The following is a 20,722-nucleotide window of genomic DNA, read 5'->3' as shown; positions in this document are numbered from 1 at the left end:
GCTAGAATCTCCAGTAGCTTTTACATTAGGTATATTGAGCTTAATGAACTTCGAACAAGCCAGGAAGCATTCAGAGGAGGCTGTACGTCTTGGCTCTTTGGAATCTGGGCAGCCCTGAACACACCCATTCAAAGAATTTCCAGCCTGCAGTGACATTTTTCGTGCCACACTTTGAGCTCCAAAGTATAGTGGCACATGTGTGGACTTCGGAATTAACACATCTGGGTTCAGATGCTAGTTCTGCCACTTACTAGCTGTGGGATCTTAGAGGTTTACTTAACCTCTTTGAGCCTTGGTTTACTCATTTGCAATAAAGGGATAATAATGGCAACCTTGAAGCCTTGTTTTAAAGATTAGAATTAGTGAAAATCAAGCTTTTCTTATGATGCCAGGCACAGAGTCAGTGCTAAATACATGGTAGAAGTTGTTAGGATTATCTCTATCTCCTATTTCTCTACAATTTTTTTTTTTTTTTTGCGGTACACGGGCCTCTCACTGTTGTGGCCTCTCCGGTTGCGGAGCACAGGCTCCGGACGCGCAGGCTCAGCGGCCATGGCTCACGGGCCTAGCTGCTCCATGACATGTGGGATCTTCCCGGACCGGGGCACGAACCCGTGTCCCCTGCATCGGCAGGTGGACTCTCAACCACTGCGTCACCAGGGAAGCCCTACAATTTTTTTTTAATGTTTAAATGTAGTGTCTCTAAAAGGCACAAACACTGTAAGGACCAGAATCTAGGTGCACAGCTGGCACAGAATGAATAATTGTTGAATTAATTGGATGAGCTCCTTCCATTTACAGGTGATCGCTAACATCCCATCTAATACCAATTTCTTTTTAAAAAATTTTTATTGAAGTATAGTTGATATACAATATCGTGTTAGCTTCAGGTGTACAGCAAAGTGAATCAGTTATATATATATATATATATATATATATATCTCCACTCTTTTTCAGATTCGTTTCCCGTATAGATCATTACAGGGTACTGAGTAGAGTTCCCCGTGTTACACAGTAGGTCCTTATTAGTTATCTATTTTATATATAGTAGTGTGTATGTGTCAATTTCAACCTCCCAATTTATCCCACCCCCCCTTAGCCCCTGGTAACCATAAGTTTGTTTTCTATGTCTGTGACTCGATTTCTGTTTTGTAGATAGGTTCATTTTAGTGTCAGTGTCTATAAGTCTATGAACAACCCTTATGGACAAGTGGTGTCACCGCTGGGAGCGGGAGTGTTGTGTGTGCAGCCACGTTTATGAGTAAAGATCTGCCTGCAAGTGTCTAGGGGAGAGGAGGTGGGCAGCGTGGACAGGGTGAGGTGGTCTTTCAGGAGAGTGGCTCACCCTGGGCACCCCTCTCTGTGGCTCTGACGCTGTCCCTCTGAGCAGGGCCTGAGGAGGCTGCTGGGAGAGGCCGTGGAAGGCATCTTGAAGGCACTTCTGCCTCTGAACAGAAAATATGTTTCACAGAGTGGGTAGATTTTTTCTTTTTTTTTTTTTTTTAATTGAAGTATAGTTGACTTACAGCATTATATTAGTTTCAGCAGAGTGATTTGATATTTTTATGTATTATGCCCCATACAAAGTTATTATTGAGTATTTTCTCTGTGCTGTACATTATATCCTCGTGACTTATTTATTTTATAACTGGCAGCTTGTACCTCTTAATCCCCTCAACTATTTCACCCATCCCCCCAACCCCTTCCCCCAGCAACTACTAGTTCACTGTATCTATGGATATGTCTCTGTTTTGTTATATTTCTTTTGTTTTTTAGGTTCTACATATAAGTGAAAACATACAGTATTTGTCTTTCTCTTTCTGACTTATTTCACTTAGCATAATACCCTCTAGGTTCATCCATGTTGTCACAAATGGCAAGATTTCATGTATACGTATATAACATACCTTCTTTATCCATTTATCTATTGATGGACGCTTAGGTTACTTCCATATCTTGACTATTGTAAATAATGCTGCAGTGAACATTAAGGTGTATATATATTTTCAAATTAGTGTTTTCATTTTCTTTATAAATACCCAAAAGTGGAAATGCTGGATTGTATGGTGGTTCTATTTTTAATTTTTTGAGGAACCTCCATACTGTTTTCCATAGTGGCTGCATTCAATTTACATTCCCACCAACGGGGTATGAGGGCTCCCTTTTCTCCATATCCTCACCAGCACTTGTTATTTGTAGTCTTTGTGTGTGTGTGTGTGTTTTATTTTTTTTAACATCTTTATTGGAGTATAATTGCTTTACAATGGTGTGTTAGTTTCTGCTTTATAACAAAGTGAATCAACTATGCGTATACATATATCCCCACATCTCCTCCCTCTTGCGTCTCCTTCCCATTCTCCCTATTCCACCCCTCTAGGTGGTCACAAAGCACTGAGCTAATCTCCCTGTACTGTATTTGCAGTCTTTTTGATGATGGCCATTCTAACAGGTGTGAGGTGATATCTCATTATGGTTTTGATTTGCATCTCTCTGACAATTAGTGATCTTGAGCGTCTTTCATGTGCCTGTTGGCTATTCGTATGTCTTCTTTGGAAAAATGGCTATTCAGATCCTCTGCCTATTTTTTAATCGAGTTTTTAAAAAAAATTTATTTATTTAATTTATTTTTGGCTGCATTGGGTCTTGTTACTGTGTGCAGGCTTTCTCTAGTAGTGGGGAGTGGGGGCTACTCTTCATTGTGGAGAACGGGCTCTAGGCACGTGGGCTTCAGTAGTTGTGGCACATGGGCTCAGTAGTTGTGGCTCGTGGGCTGTAGAGCTCAGGCTCAGTAGTTGTGGTGCACGGGCTTAGTTGCTCCGTGGCATGGGGGATCTTCCTGCACCAGGGCTCGAACCCATGTCCCCTGCATTGGCAGGCAGATTCTTTTTTTTTTTTATTTTATTTATTTTTTTTTATTTTTTGCGGTACGCGGGCTTCTCACTGTTGTGGCCTCTCCCGTTGCGGAGCACAGGCTCCGGACGTGCAGGCTCAGCGGCCATGGCTCACGGGCCCAGCCGATCTGCGGCATGTGGGATCCTCCCGGACCGGGGCACGAACCCGTGTCCCCTACATCGGCAGGCGGACCCTCAACCACTGCGCCACCAGGGAAGCCCTGGCAGGCAGATTCTTAACCACTGCGCCACCAGGGAAGCCTCCCCTTTTTATAAACAAATTTATTTATTTATTTTTGGCTGCATTGGGTCTTCGTCGCTGTGCGTGGGATTTCTCTAGTTGCAGAGGGCAGGGGCTGCTCTTTGTCGTGGTGCGTGGGCTTCTCACTGCGGTGGCTTCTCTTGTTGCGGAGCACAGGCTCTTGGCACGTGGGCACAGTAGTTGTGGCTCATGGGCTCTAGAGCACAGGCTCAGTAGTTGTGGCGCACGGGCTTAGTTGCTCTGTGGCATGTGGGATCTTCCTGGACCAGGGCTCTAACCCATTTCCCCTGCATTGACAGGTGGATTCTTAACCACTGTGCCACCAGGGAAGCCCCGAGTTGTTGTTTTTTTGTTGTCGAGTTGTCTGGGTTCTTGTATATTTTTGGTTATTAACCCCTTATTGAATATATATTTTGCAAATATTTTCACCCATTCAGCAGGTTGCCTTTTCATTTTGTTGATAGTTTCCTTTGTTATACAAAAGCTTTTTAGTTTGATTTAGTCCCATTTGTTTATTTTTGTTTTTGTTTCCCTTGCCTGAGGTGACAGATCCAAAAATATATTGCTTAAGCTGAATCAAAGAGCATGCTGCCTATGTTTTCATCTAAAAGTTTTACTGTTTCAGGTCTTACATTTAAGTCTTTAATTGCTTTGAGTTTATTTTTGTATGTGGTGTCGGCAGGTAGTCCAGTTTCATTCTTTTGCGTGTAGCTGTCCAGTTTTCCCACACCATTTATTGAAGAGGCTGTCTTTCCCCCATTGTATATTCTTGCCTCCTTTGTCGTAGATTCATTGACCAAATAAACGTGGGTTTATTTCTGTGCTCTCTGTTCCATTCCATTGATCTATGGGTCTGTGTTTGTGCCAGTACCGTACTATTTTGATTACTGTAGCTTTGTAGTATAGTCTGAAGTCAGGGGGCATGATACCTCCAGCTCTCTCCTTTCTCAAGATTGCCTTGGCTATTCAGAGTGTATTTTTCATTTCAGTTGTTGTATTTTTCAGCTCTGATTGGTTCTTTTTAATATTTTCTAACACTTTGTTGAAGTTTTCACTGTGTTGCTGTATTCTGCTGGGTTTGGGGAGCTTTTTTTTTTTTTTTTTTTTTTTGCGGTACGTGGGCCTCTCACTGTTGTGGCCTCTCCCGTTGCGGAGCACAGGCTCCAGACGCGCAGGCTCAGCAGCCATGGCTCACGGGCCCAGCCGCTCCGTGGCATGTGGGATCTTCCTGGGCCAGGGCACGAACCCGTGTCCCCTTCATCAGCAGGGGGACTCTCAACCACTGCGCCACCAGGGAAGCCCTGGTGAGCATTTTTATTACTGTTGCTTTGAACTCTTTATCAGATAAATTATTTACAACCATTTCATTAGGATTTTTTCCTGGGGTTTTATTTTGTTCTTTCATTTGGAACAAATTTTTAAAAAAATTTTTATTGGAGTATAGTTGATTTACAACGTTGTGTTAGTTTCAGGTGTATAGCAAAGTGAATCAGTTATACATATGTCCACTTTTTTTAGATTCTTTTCCCATATAGGCCATTACAGAGTGTTGAGTAGAGTTCCCTGTGCTATACAGTAGGTCCTTATTAGTTATCTATTTTATATATAGTAGTGTGTATATGTCAATCCCAGTCTTGCAGTTTAACCCTCCCACCCCCCCATCCCTTGGTAACCATGTTTGTTTTCTACATCTGTGACTCTACTTCTGGAACAAATTAGTTTGTCATCTCATTTTGCCTGGTTTTCTGTGTCTGTTTCTATAAGGTAGGTGAAACAGTTACCTCTCCTCGTCTTGAAGGCGTGGCCTTGAGTACGCACGTCCCTATGCAGACTGTGTGCGCCTGCAGCTTTGGTGGGAGGGCTGGATCTGGAGCTGGGTGTGTGCTGGGGTTTTTCCCAAGGCAGGTGGTGGGGGGTGGGGTGGGGGGGGGCTGCTGCCTTGTCAGGAGGGCTGGAGCTTGATCTGGGCATGGGTTGGGGGCTTCTGAGGCAGTCTTGGCAGGATGGCTAAAGCTCCAGGCTTTTTAATCTGCTGCTTTGTGCTGATGAGCTTATGTGTGACCCTTCTAACCCCTTTAAGAGTGGAGTCTTGGTTTCCTGCAGCCCTCAGGCTCTCCTGGATGTAAACCCTGCTGGTTTCCAAAGCCAGTTATGGGGGTTCGTCTTCCCTGTACTGCACCCTGGGCCTGGAGTGCCCAGTGTGGAGCCCAAACCCCTCATCCTTAGGGGGGACCTCTGGGTTTGTGATATCCCCTCCTGTTTGTGGCTTGCTGCTCTGGGGGTGTGGGTCCTGACTAGATTATGTCTCCGCCCCTCCTTCCTGTCTCAGTATGGTTTATTCTTAATATCCCTATAAGGGCTGTCCCGCTAGTCTTCAGGTCGTTCTCGGGGAGACTTGTTCTACATGTAGCTGTGGTTTTGGTGTGTCCACGGGAGGAGATGTGCTCAGGATCTTCATATGTATTATAATTAATTTTATGCCAATAAATTCGAAATGTTTACATTACTAAATTACTAAAATAAAACTTACCAAAACTAATCCAACAAGAACTAAAACCCCTATAAACCTTTTTTTTTTGTTTAAAGAACTTCTTCTGAAGAAATATCAGGCCCCAAAACTTTTTTGACAAATTCTTTTACATTTCAAGGAATAGATCCTTGAAATTTTACACAAAATCTTCCAGAAAGAAGAAAAAGAGGGAATTCTCCACAACTCATTTTTAGAGACTGGCATAACCTTTGTTTTTAATTTTTTTTGCAAGTTGTCTTATTTACAGTGTCAACTTTCAAAAGTCACTAAAGTTAACTGGACAATAAACTAGGCAGAAATTGCTTTACAAAAAGAGGGAAAGCCCCAAATGCCACTTTCTATAGAGAATCAACAGTTCAGTTTTATTCAGAGCAAAGAAAAAAGAAACTTTTGATCATACTAGAAGAAACTCAGCCATAGGTTTGGAATCTGTACTGAAACTACACATGCAATGAGGACAGTATTCCACTAATAAAATTGATTTGCTGCTGCATTTGTCAACTGTTTTTCTAACATTAACAATTATAAACAGAGCGCTGCAACTAGTATTTGGAACAATTCTTACAGTGTTACAGCGTCAGGCACAAAATTTTACTTCTCCTCACACCACTGGTTCTCTTTGGGTACCTGGGCTTCCTCTTCTTCCGTAAAATCATTTTTGATATTGAATGTCTTTCGAATCTCCTCAGTTGTTTTCCTCTTGATCATAATGGCAACCGTCTTGCAGATAATATCAAGCAAACGTTTGATGTCTAAGTAGTTTGCAGCCAGGATCAGCTCCAAAAAGTGTTCCTTGGTCAGCTTTCAGGAATTCTTGATTCCAAACAGGGATATCATCTGTTCACTTTTCTTTGTTCTCACCATCCTCAGGAAGAGGTGGATCATCCTTGTGGTGGGTGCACCCCTGAAAGACCTTTTTAATATTGCTGCATTAACATTTGGCAGAGGGACTGGGTCATCATCTCCTTCATCATCCATTCCCAAATCTTCCAACATGGTCTTGATAGTCACAGACTGTTTGGCAATTTCAACATCAACTTGCGAATATCTCTCCATTAGAACTCTGCAACTTAATTGAAGGGTGGTGTTAGGTCTCAAGGAGACGTGGACTGGAGGCTGATGAGAGCAGGGTGGTGTCTGCAAACAGAAAAACAGAAAGGCGGAGAACAAGGCCAACACCTGTTCTGTTTCATTCTTGACATGATTTATCTGTGGTGCTTTTTTATCTGTGCCTGCTTTTTTCTTGGCTAGGTTTGACAGACATTTGTCTATTTTAGTACCTTTCCAAAGGACTGATTTTTTAGCTTTGTTGATTCTGTCTCTTTATATATCCTTATTTTATTTTCTTATTATTTTTTAGACCATAGTTGATTTACAGTGTTGTGTTAGTTTCAGGTGTACAGCAAAGTGAATCAGTTATACATATACATATATCCCCTCTTTTTTAGATTCTTTTCCCGTATAGGTCATTACAGAGTATTGAGTAGAGTTCCCTGTGCTATACGGTAGGTCCTTATTAGTTATCTATTTTATATATAGTAGTGTGTATATGTCAATCCCAATCTCCCAATTTATATAGATAGATCTATATGGATATAGAACAAAGTGGAAAAATCATATATCATTACCTTTATATTATGTATACATATTGTATAAGATATATGTTCCCTTTTATCTCATTCCATTTTCCCCCTCTGTTTAGAAGTTTTATGTTTTATGTATATTATTTTGGTCATAACCGTTTATATTTTAACATGCCTATTTAACAAAGTCTAAAGTTTGTATGTATTTTTGCCTTCTTCCTGACAATACATCGATCATAGAATATTATAATTCTCATCATCCTCTCTCAGTTTATATGTTATTCTTTTTCAGATTCTAGTTCTGTCCTGCCTTCTCTCTCATTATCCATTATTACTATTGTTTTAAACAGTTCATATTTGTTTAGATTTCCTCACATGTTTACTAACATCTTTGACCACTACCTTTCTTGAGTCTCAGATCTTTGATCAGGGATATGTTTCCTTAGGCCTGAAGTACATCCTTTAGAATTTTCTTTACCAAAGGACTATTGGTGGTAAACTCCTTCAGTTTTTGACCTAAATTCTTTCAAGAAACTGACTTTAATTCTTCCTTGTTCTTGAAAGAAGTTTCTTTGGGTACAAAAATCTAGGCTGGCATTTATTTTCTTTATGCACATTAAATATATTGTTTCACTGTCAGCTTTCATTTTTGCTTCTCTGAGTTCAACTATAATTGCCATTCCTAAGTTGATGATGTTTTTTTCTCCCTTTTTATGATCTTCTCTTTTTCTTTGGTGTTCGGAAGCTTCACTGCTTTGTCTCAGTGAGAATTTCTAAAAAACCCCTTGATGTGACGATTGCTGTCTTTCACCAATTCTGTAAATAGTGCTTCCACTCAATGCCTCTATTGTCTCCACGTGAAACTCCAAGTGGACATAAGTTGGACCCTTTTGTATTCTCTATGCTTCAGACCTCTATTTTATATTTCTCTCTCTTTGTCTCTGTGAGGTGCATCCTGGTGCATATTTTCAAAGTTGTCATTTTCCTTAAACATGTAAAACATTGTTATTTTTCATTTTGTATTGTAGGGTTCCAGTATCTGAAGTCTTTGTGGGATTGACTATATGGTTTGTTGTTTTTCCTGGCTCTCACTTGTGATATGTTGTTTCTCCATGTTTAGTACTTTTATACTGTGAGCTGTTTGTTTTCCTTGGAACTTTATCTATGAGAATTTTTTGAGGCCTGGGATGATGGTGTTACTCCAGTGAGGGTTTGTGTTTGCTTCTGCCATTTACCTTGGCGTATAGCTACCCCAGGGCTGACTTTATTATTTTTATTTATTTACTTTTTAATTAATTAATTTTTATTTATTTATTTTGGCTGCATTGGGTCTTTGTTGCTGCACACGGGCTTTCTCTAGTTGTGGAGAGCGGGGGCTACTCTTCGTTGCGGTGCACAGGCTTCTCGTTGTGGTGGCTTCTCTTGTGAAGCACGGGCTCTAGGTGCGCAGGCTTCAGTAGTTGTGGCACGTGGGCTCAGTAGTTGTGGCTTGTGGGCTCTAGAGCACAGGCTCAGTAGTTGTGGTGCACGGGCTTAGTTGCCCCCCCGGCACGTGGGATCTTCCCGGACCAGGGTTCGAACCCGTGTCCCCTGCATTGGCAGGCGGATTCTTAACCACTGTGCCACCAGAGAAGTCCTGCCAGGGCTAACTTTAAATTAAATTCTGTACTTGAGGTGTGTGTGTGAGTGTGTGTGTGTTTATCACATAATTAGTGTGTATTTGGACCACAAACCTATGTGAGAGCTGGTTTATGGTAGTGAATTTTTTTAAGAAATCTAAAAAATTCTAGGCAGTGCTAAGGATGAAAGAGGCAAGTTTATGTTATTCTCTTTGTGTGTTTCCACTGAAGGGTATAGTTAGACTCCTTACTTGGGTGGCCCTAGAGTTTTCCTCTCTTGTCGGCATCCCTATAGCTTTGAGCACCAAGGCTTTCTTTCCATTCAGGCCATTGCTTCAACTGAAATGTCTATTACCTTTTTCTGGCACTACTGTAATAGCTGCTTTGTTTCTTGGTCCAAGGATTTCCCCTTCTCTCTCATTTTTAAGCTGCTGTCAGAGTGATCTTTTTAAAAAATCAAAAGGATAATCTGATTGTCATACAGACAGAGAAAAAACATCCGGCGTGAAAAGAATTTCACAACTGTCCGTAGGCTGCAGTTGGACTCTCCCCTCAGCCACAGCAGACTCTCCAGCCACTCCCCTACCCTGTGCGTTCTGTACTTCAGCCGCTCTAGATTCTTCATCATTTTCTGAATAATCTTCAGCATCTTCTTGCCTTTGCACATGCTGGAATCCCACCCGTGACACCTCTGAACCTCACGGCTGGGACCAGGGCAAGGCAAGTGAGTGTCTGGGCTGCAGAATTTAAGGAGACACTCGCTGTCAGGCTCGTACATGTGCTGTCTTGCTTCTGCCGAATGAACTGCCTAATGAAGTTGTCAAAGTCAAACTCATGTGTTACCTGTTTACCTTCCTACAGAAGGAAAGTAGCCTGTGCTAAATACCATTATCCTGGGAGGACAGGAACCATGTCTGTTAGGTATTGTTTCACCAGTGTCTGGAGCAGTACCCAGTACAGAGCAAGTGCTCAGTAAATACTTGGTGAATGAATGAATGAATGAATAAGTAGATTCTGAGTTTCTTGATGGCAGAGAATAAGTCATGTTCCTCTGTTCCCTGCTGTCTTATAATTCATTCATTCTGGATCCTTGAAAGATGTTTGTTTGTTAGTTGCACAAGTGGAAGGAGGAAGCTCTGTTTGGTCCTATCCAGGCCTGGCAGCTTTCTGGGTGAACCTCAGTCCTGTGACTCATCTGTTGTCTGCTTGCTTACAGCTCCTCCCTCTTGACGTTTTATGGAGGGCGTAGATGCAGGTGGGTGAGGCTTTCGGAGCTGGCTGGCCATCAAATCACTGGGAAGATTTTAGGGTACACATGAATTCTTGAACCCCTTTCCCAGAGTCTCTTTTTCCATTTAGCTGAGGCAAAATCCAGGAGTCTGCACTTTTACAAAATCACTGTGTGGTTCTGGTCATCAGTCAAGTGTGGGCAGCAGGACACCACAGCACCAACTGTCTCATTTTAATTTTCCAAATATTCGCGCGCATTTAAAACAAATAGTGATTGCCACAACGATTTCAGAATCCTGCATGTTTTAAAAATACTTAGGCATCTGCAAAACGTTTCTTAAACATGCCACGAGATAGCCTGAGGGCACGGAGTAGAAGAAGGCATGGCCACGGACATGATGTTCTTCCTGTTCAAATCTGACCTCTGTTTAGTATCCGTCTTCAGGAAGATGCTCATGCCATCCCAGATGACACCGCGCTAAATGGATGGACTGGAATGTGTTGTGACGGTGGAGAAAGCGGAAAGGAGGAAAAAGGTGGAATGTAAAATAATTCCAGTTTCTACAGAAAGTAACTTCCTCATCAGAGAAGGAATTCCATAAATAATTGAGCAAGCTGATGGAACACTTAAAATAGCTGAAGGAAAAACACACACATTCAATGTGAACCTCGACCCTGCAGTGATGGTTAGATCTGAGAAGTACGTTGCAGGCGTTTGGGAGTAATGGGTGTCATGGAGGCGTCATATTCAAAGCCGTTAAAAATAATCCGCTCCCTGAGAAATAAACACCTAGCCTAAGCCTTTAGGAATTCTCAGTGAGGGACAGAAATAGCTCCTGTAGTTCCCATTGCTCTTTAATTTCTACTCCTACTATTTCATTATTCATCATTTCTGTGCAGTTTGCTTCGTCTATTTATTTAAAATGCGATTCCAGACGACAGGCAGCAGTCCCAGTGTTCTGTGTCTTGCATAACCCTTTCCACCCCGGGAAACAGAAATTATATAACTTGTTTTCACTTGTGCAGACAGGGGAGGATTCACATGTTTGGTTTGGTGAGCTTCCAGGAAATAATTTTAAGTATTTATCTAAAGTTTATTCAGACTGTCTTGATCTAGAAGTTAGACAGGAAACCTAGCAGAGAACTGAAAGAAACCAGGCTCTGAAGAGGGGGAACTCTAAGTGTAGCCTGATGGGTTGAACTGTGACACCCTGGGGTATTCACACCATGGAAAGCAGGAGGCTCGATTCTAGGGCTTATGGGATTTAGAAGCTGCATCAATATTCTTTTTTTTTTTTTTTTTTTTTTTGCGGTACGCGGGCCTCTCACTGCTGTGGCCTCTTCCGTTGTGGAGCACAGGCTCCGGACGCTCAGGCTCAGCGGCCATGGCTCACGGGCCCAGCCGCTCCGCGGCATGTGGGATCTTCCCGGACCGGGGCACGAACCCGTGTCCCCTGCATCGGCAGGCAGACCCTCAACCACTGTGCCACCAGGGAAGCCCAGTATTAATATTTGCTACCACTTCCTGTTGCTCGTTGTTCTGGTTGCTGTTGCTATATAATAACCTGCCCTAGCACTTCATAAACTGGTATAAACTGGTGTAAACTTTCACTTTGCTCATGATTTTGTGGATGAGGAATCTGGAAAGGGCTCAGCTGGGTGGCTCTTGTGGAGGTTGCAGTCAGATGCTTGTCGTCTGCAGGATTTACTGGGCTAGGTGTCCACGCAGGCTCCGTTATGTGGCTGACATCTGGCTGTCCACTGGGAGCACCAAGAGCTGTGCCGGGTTGTTCCCTGGAACATCTACGTGTGGACTCTCCAGCATGATGAGCTGGGTTAGTCAGACTCCCTGCATGGGAGCCGACCTCTCCCAGAGCAGGCATCCCACGAGGGGAGGCAGAACCTGGATGGCCTTCCCTGACCTAGCCACGGAGGGCACTTCCATGGCACTTTGTTGGCCGAAGTGGCCACAAGTCCGCCCAGACTCAATGGGAGAAGACATGTCCTTTGCCTCTTCACAGGAGGAGTGGGAAGGAATTTGTGTCCATTAAAAAATTCACACTCACATCAAAACCAGACATTACATAAAATATTGGGTTGGCCAAAAAGTTCGTTTGGGTTTTTCTGTAAAATCTTGGGAAAAACACGAACGAACTTCTTAGCCAGCCCAATATATAGCTTACTTAATCCTCACAAAACCCTATGAGGTAGGTACTATTATTGTTCATGTTTTACAGATAGGAAATCGAGGTTCAGAAAGGTTAAGTCATTTGCCCTAGGTTGCACAGCTAGTAAGAGGTTGAGTGGTACATGAACCTAAAACTGTCTGTCTCCAAACGTTTACTGTCTGTGTTGAGTTGCACAGTGTTTTAAAGGCTCAAATGTTGTCTCAGATCTCAATCATTGCAGCTATTCTAGGTGACTGGATAATTCCACCGAGTCTAGAATGCCAACACATGAAGTGCCAGTTTGGGTATCTTGTCAGTCCATTTGAAGCAAGGAGCGTTCATTTGAGGATGTGGTCCTTTGCCCTGAGGTAGAGAGCTGCTCAGTCCCTTATCCAGAGATGGAATCTGGCCTCTATCACTCAAGTAGCCCAAGACAAAAGTAGGATCTTGTGTGATACTAGGGGAGGGGAGAGGAGGTTACAGTGGCTTCCCTGAGGTGGGTGGGTACATGTGAAGCAGATGTGGTAATTATAGGGGAGGACCCTGCAGCAGGGGTGTCAGCTGGGCATTAGCCTGTCCTATGTGAACTATGCCAAGTGCCCGTGTGGACACATGGACGGATAGAACCACAGAGCATGTTCGGGGCCTGCCTGGCTGAGAGCAGAGGGCCCAGAGACAGGCAGGCCCAGGCTGAGAGGGGACGAGAACAGAGCTTGACAGTCAGTGAGAAGACCCCAGGGGAGGGCCCTACAGAGCACCTGCTGCAGGAGGCACACAGCTATGATTATCCTCCCGTTTGTGGGTTGCCTGCCCCAGGGTGTGGGTCTTTGCTGGAGGGCAGTGACCTTGGGCGGTAATTCTCCTTTTCTTCCTCAATCTTTTCCTCGCTTCTAATATTTAATAAGTATTTGTGGATAGCATCCTGGGCCCCTGGAAACAGAGTGACGAGCAAGTTAGACATCTTTGCCCCCATGGAACTTACAATCCAGGTGGGGGAGCAGAGCCATGAGATTAATAATTACACACGTAATACCTGATGACCAAGTGATAAGTTCTGACAGACTTCTGACTGCCCCCTCCCCATCCACTCTGCTCTTTTTAGCAGTGCAGTCCCCTAGAATAGTAGCAGGGTATGTGGCTATAAACTATTGATACATTTCCCAGCCTCCCACGCAGCTAGGAGTGGTCATGTGAGTCGGTTCAGGCTAATAAAAGTGATGGGTGTCACTTCCATGTCCTGTCATTAAAATGAAGACTAGTTGCCCTATATCTTTCCCCTGCTCCTCCCCACTAGCAGGTAAATGGTAGCAATTTGAGCAGATACCTTGGACCTAGAGATGGAAGTTTTCCATGGAGGATGGTCTTGCCAGTTTTGGTCCCCTATTGTTATAATGACAGATTAGCTTTTACCCTAAACGAATACCGCAGTAGTTGTATGAAAAAGTATAGTGTGAAACAACAGTGAGATACCCCTACATGCCTATTAGAATGGCCAAAATCCAGAACACTGCCAACACCAAGTGCTGGCGAGGATGTGAAGCAACGGGAACCCTCATCACGGCCGGTGGGAATGCAACACGGCGCGGCCACTTTGCGTGACACTTTGGCAGTTTCTTTGGTTACAAAACCAAACGTACTCTTACCGTATGATCCAACAATGGTGCTCCTTGGTGTTTATACAAAGGAGTTGAAAACTTATGTCCACACAAAAACCTGCACATGAATGTTTATAGCAGCTTTATTTATAGTTGCCCAAACTTGGAAGCAACCAAGATACCCTTCCAGGGGTGAATGGATACATGAACTGTGGTTCATCCAGACAATGGAGTATTATTCATTGCTGAAAAGAAACAAGTTATCAGGCCAGGAAAAGACACGGAAGAAACTTAAATGCATGTTACTAATGGAGAGAAGCCAATAGGAAAAGGCTACGTGCTACATGATTCCCACTGTATGACACTCTGGAAAAGGCAGAACTAGGGAGACAGCAAAAAGATCAGTGGTTGCCAGGGGTTGGAGGGGTGGGGAGAGATGAACAGGTGGAGCACAGGGGATTTTTAGGGCGGCAGAACTGCTCTGTATGACGCTATAATGGTGGATATGTGTTATTATACATCTGTCCAAATCCATGGAATGTACAACACCAAGAGTGATCTGTAATGTAAACTTGGACCTTGGGTGATAATGGTGTGTTTGTGTACGTTCGTCACTTGTAACAAATGTGTCACTTTGGTGAGGGTTGTTGATAACAGGGAGTTGATTTGGTGGGAAGGGGCAGAAGGTATTATATGGGAAATCTGTACCTTCTCAGTTTTGCTGTGAACCTAAAACTGCTCTAAAATAAAAGGGCAGTGTGCTATGTGGCCACATGGCTAGTGAGACTACCTGCTGAAGGGTTAGTCAGGATGAGCAGTTTCTGTCCTCTGACGGAAACAAATGAAGAGCTGACAAAATAACAGTCTGTGGTTGTTCCTTTTACTGCTTGCTTTGAAGATGGTCTCTGGGCTAACGCCCTTTTCTTGCAGACCGAAGAAAAACCTGGATTAGGGTTGCTTTCCAAAACAACCAAAAAACCCCACGGGGGGCCCAGTTAAATTTGAATTTCAGACAGACAGTGAATACTTTCAATTATAAATGTTCCATGCGATATTTGGGACATACTTATACTAAATTTTTTTTCTTTTGTTTACCTGAGTTCAAATTTAACTGGACCTCGTGTTATTTTTATTTGCCGAGTCTGACAACTTCAGCCTGGACTCAAGTCCCTGTCGGACTCAAGGAGCTCAATCCTTTCCTCTTAAGGTTTATTTGTCTTTGTATCCACAATGCCTGGCACATAGTAGGAACCCAATAAATGATCAATTTAGCCTCTGAGATGAACAGTGATAAATCACTAAGGATCGTCTGAAATGCGGAACCCATAGGGGATCAAAACTGTGCATCCTTTCAATGGTCTTAATTTGCCATGACCAAAGATACTTAGAGTTTTGGTCTGTCCACACATTGTCGGAGATTATCTGTCCTTTTAGATGATCTTTAAAAAATGGATGAAGAGGAGTGGCCAACACAGCACAGCAGCTCACTTCCTCCTGTGGGCGCACAGCTATTGACAGAGCAACTGTTGATGAGAAAGACTGGAAGAGCAGCTGAAAAGATCCTCTCCCACTAAAGATACAAAGAAGGAACCGCAACGAGACAGGTAGGAGGGCTGGAGACATGGCATAGTCAAGACCCACACCCTTGGGCAGGTGACCCACAAACGGGAGGATAATTATAATTGCGGAGGTTCTCCCCAAGGAGTGAGAGGTCTGAGCCCCACATTGGGCTCCACAGCCCGAGGGTCCTGCACCAGGAAGATGAGCCCCCAGAACGTTTGGCTTTAAGGCCAGCGGGGTTTACTTCTGGGAGAGCCAGAGGACTGTGGGAAACAGAGACTCCACTTTTAAAGGGCACACACAAAACCTCACACACTCCGGGACCCAGGGCAGAAGCAATAATTTGAAAGGAGCCTGGGTCAGACCCACGTGCTGATCTTGGAGAGCCTCTTGGAGGGTCGGGAGGCATCTGGGACTCCCCCTGGGGACACAGATACTGGAGGCAGCCATTTGGGGGAGCTCGTTCTACCACGTGGACACCGGTGCTGGCAGGTGCCACTGTGGAATCCTCCCTCCAGCTCATTAACACCGGGGCCCGGCCCTGATCACCAACCTGCCAGCACTGGTACTGGGACACCTCCTGGGTGGGTAGGGACACAGACCCACCCACCAGCAGGCCTGCTGCCTTAAGATCCACTGAGCCCACAGCTGCCCCAGGACCTGGCCTCGTCCACCAGTGCACCAGTACTAGCCCTGGGACCGCCTGAGCCTTGGCCACCAGTGGGCTGACTCCAGCTCTGGGACCGCTGGGCCCTGCAGCCAGAGACCGCAGGACCAGGCTCTGCCCACCAGTGGGCCAGCGCTAGCCCCAGGACCTGGCTTCACCCACCAGTGGGCGAGCATCAGTCCCAGGACCTCCCAGGACCACCACAGCCCTGTAGCCTGCTGTGTCGGACCCAGCCCACCCACCATCCAGCCCCAGAACCCTATGGGTCCTGGCCCTGCCCACCAGCAGGCCAGCACCATCTGTAAGACACTTTGGGCCCCTTAGCCACGGCCCCGGGATCTGCCCCCACCCATCAGTGTGCCAACCCCCAAGGCCCTGCAGCCAGAGCCCCCAGCCCCACCCACCAGTGAGCCTGTACTAGCCCTGTGACCCACTGGGCCCTGGCCTTGTCCACCAGCAGGCCTACACTAGCTCTGAGACACCTTGGACACCCCTGCCAGCCACCCCAGGATCCAGCTCCACTCACCAGCAGGCCAGCACCAGCTTTGGGACACCCCAGATGCTACAGCCACCCACCTGAGAACCCAGCTCTGCCCCCCAGTGGTTCAGCATTAGCCTTGGGACTGCCTGGGGTTCTGCAGCCAGCCGCCTCATGACCTGGCCCTGCCCACCAGCACCTGGCAGCCTCTGCACAAGGAAGGGCCTGGCAAACAACCCGACTGGGCACCAGCCATGCCTACTGGACTGCCCACAGAAGTCAGCCTGCCACAACAGAAAGACCCACGCGGTCCACATAGGGGCGGCCCTGGAGCTAATACCTCTTGTGACCAGAGGGGCATGCTGCTGCAGAACGCCACTTCTCCAAGGTTGGGCAATGTAACCCACCTACTAAATACATGGAAATAAAACCAGCAAATCAGGCAAAGCAAAGCAACAGAAAAATATGTTTCAAATGAAGGAAGAAGATAAAACCCCACAAGAACTAAGTGATGCGGAGATAGGCAGTCTACCCAATAAAGAGTGCGAGGTAATGATCGTAAAGATGTTCAAAGAACTCTGGTGACAACTGGATGAGCAGAGTGAAAAGTTAGAAGCTTTTAACAAAGAGTTAGGAAATAGAAGAACCAAACAGAGATGAAGAATACAATACCTGAAAGAAAAAATATACTAGAAGAAATCAACAGTAGGTTAGATGATACAGAGAATAGATCAGTGAACTGGAAGACAGAGTAGCGGAGATCACTGAAGCAGGACAGAGAGAAGAAAAAGAAACGAGAGCAGTTTTAGAGACCACATCAAGTGCACTAGCATTCTCATTATGTTAACATTCCCAATATAACATTCCCAGAAGGAGAGGAGTGAGAGAGAGGGACAGAGAACATATTTGGAGACACAATAGCTGTAAACCTGGGAAAGGAAACAGACATCCGGGTCCAAAAAGCACAGAGAGTTCCAAACAGGGTCTCACCAAGACTCGTTGTAGTTAAAATGGCAAAGATTAAAGAGAGAATATTAAAGGGGAGCAAGGGAAAAGCAACAAGTTATGTGCAAAGGAACTCCCATAAGGCAATCAGCTGACTTTTCAGCAGAAACTCTGCAAGCCAGAAGGGAGTGGCATGATGTTTAATGTGATAAAAGGGAAAAACCTGCAACCGAGAGTACTGCACCCAGCAAGGCTTTCTTTCAGATTTGATGGAGAGATTAAAAGTTTTATAGACAAGCAAAAGTTAAAAGAGTTCAGCACCACCAAACCAGCTTTACAAGAAATGTTCAAGGGACTTCTCTAAGTGAAAAAGAAAAGGCCACAACTAGAAACATGAAAATTGTGAAAGGAAGAATCTCATTGGTAAAGGCAAATATACAGGAAAGGTAGTAGATCAGCTATGTTTAAAGCTAGTAAAAAGGTTAAAAAATAAAAGTAAAATCATCTATAGCAGCAATAAGTAGTTAAGGGATACACAAAACAAAAAGATGTGAAATATGTCAAAACGGTGAACACGGGGGATGGGAGTAAAAATGCAGGGTTGTTAATATGCATTCATATATAGAGAGGTTGCTGTATATACTTTTAAGTTTCTGGTGGGGGAGTGCAGAGATCTACTCATCTTGTGGTGCCCAAGACAAGCCCCTTTGTAAGTTCCCTTGCTTATTACACCTGCCACCTGCCCATCTGGAGTGTCTGCCTCTTCCTTCGGTCTCCCCCTGCCCTCCGTGTACAAGAAGCCAGTTTACGAACCCAAAATGATCTCTTTCCTTGCCCCACCTCCTGACATAACATTGGCGATCTTGGCATTCGTTTTGGTGGCTCTTTTTCATCCACGAAGCTTCAGTTTTATATTCTGTGTCCCTGTACTCTCCAGGCCTATCTCATCATCACTTGAAATGGATTTACCCCCAGGATTTAAAACTTAAGTTGCCTATTTTTCACGTCTCTCACACCCTCACTTCTGCTGGTTTTCCTTTGCGTCCTAATTGTGACTCCTTCACCTTTAATTCTTTGATCCTTTCCTGCATTACTAGCCCATGACCTTTCCTACCACTGTACCACGTCGGCTGTTTCACTCATGTCACAGTGCTTAGGCCTGGCTGCCTCCGTTACTGCTTTGCTGGAAAGAGACATGAGACCACATGGGTTGGTGGTCCCACAAATGACCATTCCCGTGCTCAGGGGAAACTGCTGGTCCAGCAGTCTTCCATCAACCTCTTCTTTTTTTTTTCCTTAAAGTGACTTATTACATCTGAACAAATGAAATATTTTAAGGGTCTTCTCCCACATCCCATCCTGATCCGCTCCCCAGGTTCTGACCATTTAGAGATGGGCTTTTCAGGGGTGTTTTGGGATATCCTCAAGATGCCTGATGCAGCCACAGAGGCTTGGGAGGATAGAGCAGCATCTCAGACCCCAGCGTGCTCAGCAGTCACCTGGGCCTCCAGTTAAAATGCAGAGTCCAGGGCTTCCCCAGTGGCACAGTGGTTGAGAGTCTGCCTGCCGATGCAGGGGACGCGGGTTCGTGCCCCGGTCCGGGAGGATCCCACATGCCGCGGAGCGGCGGGGCCCGTGAGCCATGGTTGCTGAGCCTGCGCGTCCAGGGCCTGTGCTCCGCAACGGGAGAGGCCACAACAGTGAGAGGCCCGCGTACCGCAAAAAAAAAAAAAAAGCAGAGTCCAGGGCTGGAGGTCTGGGGTAGGGGGTCAGAGTCTACATTTCCCACAGATTCCCAATGAGGCTGATGCTACTGTCTGTGGAACCAACTCAGAGCAGCAAGGGTGTACAGCATTTATTTTAGAGAAAGCTACACACACTTGCATAGATGGAGAAGCAGGGGTAGAGCAGAGAGTCCTCTGACTTGTCCAAAGTTGCCAGCCACAGCCAGAGTGAGGGAAGTGTGGGCCGGTGCTCTCGGCTCCTGAGCTGGGGTGTCCATGTCTCTTCTGTGCTCTTTTCCTCATTCCAAGTAGAAGCCGCAGCAGCTGGACTGTACCTTCCTCGTGGGACAGTTAAAGGGTTTTACCCAACGATGCACGTCCTCAGCTCATGCTGCATCCTGCCTGCCATCCATGACCCTCCTTTAACACAATCGAGTGCCAGGTAGGGAAGTGACTCCCCCCATACTAGGTCAGAAACAAAGGCCAGTCCGTCTAACCCCAGGCTGGCACCGAGGACCCCTCTCTGCGGCTCAACCCTGAATCACTGAACCAGAGTTGTTCAATGTCCTGACTTCCCGCTGCCTGAACCATCAACACCTCCTTGATGTCATGGTGCATCATGCCCAGTGGCTTTCCCAGGCCTTTTCTATTTTCTGTAGTTATCAATCAAAACTTTGTCCTGACCCTCTTCTCTCTCTCTTCTCCCTCCAAGACCTATGACTCCTCAGCACCAGCTTCCACTTCTGAGCAGATGACCCTGCTCATTGGTCTCAGTCTCTCTTCTAAGATGCAAACTCACTTCCATAATCTTTTTTTTTTCACTCCTGAAGTCAGCCACTTATCTTTACTTCCCCATTTTTGTTAACTGATACGTTGAATGGGCCACACATGTAGCATATAAACCCAAGACTTATTTTTTATCACTTACTGTTTCTTTTAACCCCTTCTGAAGCGGTATCCATCCCCTGCCACGGGGTAAGGGAGGTCCATAACTCTTCTACTCATTCTTAGGTAATAAATAGAAAGCCCTAAGTTACAAAGCACAGTTTTGATACAGAAATGAGAACATCTAGTTATCAGCACGGGAGGGCCGGCTCTAGGCGGGCCGTGTGCCATTCAGTCGGGGTTATGATCTGCTTCTCCTTTCCTCACTTCCCTCCTCCTGGACTTGCCAGCTGCTGTTCTGACTTCACCAGAATGGAGGGGGGTGGAACGGAGACGTAAAGGGACATGCGCTGGCGTGAGATGGCTTCACGCTTCCTGGGTGGACAGATGTTTACATTGGGCTCTTGGGGGCGCCCTGTGGGCTCTTGCAAACCCCATTCTGGGCCCCTCTGTTAGCCTGTGATGGGAAGGGTGCTTCTCCATCTGGAGCTGCTGATTCCATCTTGGCTTCTGCCTTTGTGCTGCATTCTCCTGCCTCAGATTTCTGGGCCCCTTTGGCCTGGAAAGCCACCCTCTAGGGCAAGA

General features: G+C 45.3%; 2 pseudogenes; both read right to left on the bottom strand.

Moving 5' to 3' along the window:
• Positions 1 to 6,274: 6,274 nt before the first annotated feature.
• Positions 6,275 to 6,758, bottom strand: LOC136122706 (S-phase kinase-associated protein 1 pseudogene; annotated as a pseudogene).
• A 19-nt stretch (positions 6,759 to 6,777) lies between these two features.
• The window catches only part of LOC136122601 (histone H2A.N-like), a 41,595-nt pseudogene continuing 27,650 nt past the window's right edge, over positions 6,778 to 20,722 (bottom strand).

The sequence above is a fragment of the Phocoena phocoena genome, chromosome 4 (genome assembly GCF_963924675.1).
Source record: "Phocoena phocoena chromosome 4, mPhoPho1.1, whole genome shotgun sequence".
Lineage (NCBI taxonomy): Eukaryota > Metazoa > Chordata > Mammalia > Artiodactyla > Phocoenidae > Phocoena > Phocoena phocoena.
Note: the sequence above shows the minus strand (reverse complement) of the source record. Positions and strands in the feature narration are given on the sequence as shown.